Source organism: Xenopus laevis, chromosome 6L (assembly GCF_017654675.1).
Source record: "Xenopus laevis strain J_2021 chromosome 6L, Xenopus_laevis_v10.1, whole genome shotgun sequence".
Taxonomy (NCBI): domain Eukaryota; kingdom Metazoa; phylum Chordata; class Amphibia; order Anura; family Pipidae; genus Xenopus; species Xenopus laevis.
In genome coordinates this window covers 71,425,173-71,428,679 of record NC_054381.1, presented here as the reverse complement: position 1 = coordinate 71,428,679, position 3,507 = coordinate 71,425,173, and the positions used below count along the sequence as shown (strand labels likewise).

The window sequence follows — 3,507 nt, the reverse complement described above, 5'->3', positions numbered from 1 at the left end:
GTATAATTTGTGGTGTGGCTGAATAATGCCCATTCAATTTGCGATTGGATAGGTTTCCCGATCATCTGTTCGCCATATGCGGCTACTTCATGCCAAAATGTTTGTAGTTTCGAACAAGACCAAAGGTTGTGTATTAAATCTGCCCTTGGTGAGTGGCAGCGTAAGCAGCTGTCAGAGGAGAGATTACCCATTTTATGTCTTCCAATTGGTGTAAGGTAAGAGTTATGTAGTATTTGGAGGGTCATTTCTTGATATCTACTTGCCGGGAGTAGTTTCATTATTTTTATGTGGAGCTGTAAGATATCTGATTTTGTCACTCCCGGGATGTTTTTGATCCATTTAATGGTTGAGTCGTCTTCATCGTCTAAGTTTATAACTGTTCGTATAGTCTGGTATAAATGTGATGTTGATTGTTTGGTAGTAGCGGTTTTCCATAATTTGTGTAGCGGGTCATCTTTTTCTTTATCTGATAATTGGGTCATAGTGTGGGTGGCAAAATGGATGAGTTGCAGCCTTAGAAATATATGTGGAGTGGTAAATGGGTATTTTTCTGTAAGTTGAGTTTGAGTGAGTAGTGAATAATCACCGTCTAGTAAGTCTTTGAGGGTGTGAAGTCCGTTATTGCGCCATTGCAGAAGTATTGGGTTTCGTATGCCTATTGGGAATTGTTTGTTTCCTATCCAAGTTAAATATGGAGACATGTGCGGTGGTAAACCCTGTTTTTTCCTAGTCATGTGCCATGCCTTGTATGTGTCTGTGAAGAGAGGGTTGTCACGTATGTCTTGTGGGGTGTCTGTAAACGGCATGTGCAATAGGTAATTAAGAGAGTAATCCTTACTTAAGTATTGATCTAGGGACGGTGTAGCATATTGATTTTTATTGAGGAGCCAGTTTCCTGCATACCTCAATAGTGCCGCGGTGTTATATTCTTTAACGTTGGGGAGGTTGACTCCCCCTTGAGCTTTAGGTTGTTCCAGTTTAAATAAGCTGATCCTAGGTCGTTTTCTGTTCCAGATAAAAGTTCGGAATATATGATTGATTCGTTTGATATCAGTGGGTTTGATATAATATGGTAGCATTTGTATTGGATACAAAAGCTTAGGAAAAAGGATCATTTTAATTAAATGTATTCTCCCCATAAAGGTAAGGTTTAAGTGTTTCCATTGTTGTGTTTCTCGTTGTATGTCATCTATTGTTTTCCTTATGTTTAATGCATAGAGATGTTTATGGTGTGATGGAATTATGATTCCTAGGTATTTAATGTGGTTTTTGGTTTTTTTAAAGGGGAAGTGAGGAAGCCAGTCTGTAGGGTCTGAGTGGTGAAGTTGAAGTGCTTCTGATTTATTTAAATTTATTTTGAACCCTGCTATTTTCCCGAATCTCTGTATGATATGTAATACTATAGGTATGTCAGTTTTTGGTCGTCCGAGAAATAAAAAGATGTCATCCGCGAAAGCTGTGACGTTCAAGGTTGTGTGTCCTATTTGGATACCCTTTAATGATGTGTTTTGGATTATATGTTTTATTAGTGGGTCGATGGCAATATTAAAGGGATACTGTCATGGGAAAAAAAATTTTTTCAAAATGAATCAGTTAATAGTGCTGCTCCAGCATAATTCTGCACTGAAATCCATTTCTCAAAAGAGCAAACAGATTTTTTTATATTCAATTTTGAAATCTGACATGGGGCTAGACATTTTGTCAATTTCCCAGCTGCCCCAAGTCATGTGACTTGTGCTCTGATAAACTTCAAGCACTCTTTACTGCTGTACTGCAAGTTGGAGTGATATCACCCTCCTCCCTTTCATCAGCAGCAGCCAAACAAAAGAACAATGGGAAAGTAACCAGATAACAGCTCCCTAACACAAGATAACAGCTGCCTGGTAGATCTAAGAACAACACTCAATAGTAAAAACCCATGTCCCACTGAGACACATTCAGTTACATTGAGAAGGAAAAACAGCAGCCTGCCAGAAAGCATTTCTCTCCTGAAGTGCAGGCACAAGTCACATGACTAGGGGCAGCTGGGAAATTGACAAAATGTCTAGCCCCATGTCAGATTTCAAAATTGAATATAAAAAAATCTGTTTGCTCTTTTGAGAAATGGATTTCAGTGCAGAATTCTGCTGGAGCAGCACTATTAACTGATTCATTTTGAAAAAATGTTTTTTTCCCATGACAGTATCCCTTTAAAGAAAAGGGGCGACAAGGGGCATCCTTGACGTGTTCCTCTTTTGATTAGGAATCTATCTGTGTTTAGGTTATTTACAGTCAGAAACGTTGTGGGTGCAGAATATAGATTTTTATATAGATTAAATATATTTAAGCCAAAATGTTGGAATTTCAATGTACGTCGGAGGTGTGCATGTGATATTCTATCAAAAGCTTTGTCTGCATGTAAGTTTATTAGCATGCCGTGGTTTCTTTTTTCCAGGTTACTGTAATAGACAGTAATTGACAGCTGTTATAATTTTCCGAAGTGCTGGATGTCTATTTTTAAGGAAGCCTACTTGATGGTCGGTGAGTATATGGGGTAATATTCTTTGTAGTCTATCTGCCATGATTTTAGTCAAGATTTTTATGTCTTGATTTAAAAGTGATATTGGCCTATATGAGGCTGGGTCGGTTAGGTCTTTATTTTCTTTAGGAATTAATATTATTCTAGCTACATTTGCTTCATGCCATAGAGGTTCACCCTTCAACGTATCATTGTATAGCGTGACTAAGATAGGTGTTATATCAGTAGTCAATTGTTTGTAAAATTCCGCGGTTAGACCATCCGGTCCTGGTGATTTCCCGTTTTTTAATTGTTTAATTGTGTCTAATATTTCTTTTTCTGTTATAGGTTCGTCAAGAATTTCTCTGTCTTGAACAGTTAATTTGGTCAAGTTGGCTTCTCTAAGGAATTGCAAACCGTCATGTGGATCATCTGTGGTGTTGTCATAAAAGTTTTTAAAATATTCTGTTAGTGTGTTAGAAATTTGTTTAGGATCATGTGTCCATCCATCTGATGTCTTTAGTTTTGGGATGAATGTGTGTCGACTACTACGTTTGATCAATTGTGCCAAGAGTTTGCCTGATTTGTTCCCATATCTATAAAAAGTGTTCGTCGTATGGCTAAGAGTTTTGTAAGCTTTTTCTGATAATAAAGTGTCAAAAAGTTGTTTTGTCTCTTTGTATTTATTTTTGTCTTCCTGTGTGTTGGTCCTTTTGAAGTCCGTATAATGTTTGGTAAGTTGTTTTTGTAAGATATTATATTTCACATCATAACTCTTCCTTATTTTGATTAAGTATGAGATTATCTGTCCCCTCAACACTGGTTTAGCCGCCGCCCATAATAACTGCGGATTATCCCAGTGGTCAATGTTATCATCTATGTAATTCGCCCAGCTGGTTTTTAAGAATAACTGAAAGTCCTCATTGGTAGAGATGTCGCGAACTGTTCGCCGGCGAACTTGTTCGCGCGAACATCGGGTGTTCGCACTCGCCGGAAGTTCGCGAACGTCG

General features: G+C 37.9%; 1 long non-coding RNA gene across 1 annotated transcript; it reads left to right on the top strand.

Moving 5' to 3' along the window:
- The first annotated feature begins 2,207 nt into the window (after positions 1 to 2,207).
- On the top strand, positions 2,208 to 3,163 carry LOC108719037. The gene is made up of 2 exons (XR_001936140.2): positions 2,208 to 2,520; positions 2,846 to 3,163. It is a non-coding gene; the product is annotated as an uncharacterized LOC108719037 (long non-coding RNA).
- Positions 3,164 to 3,507: the final 344 nt, after the last annotated feature.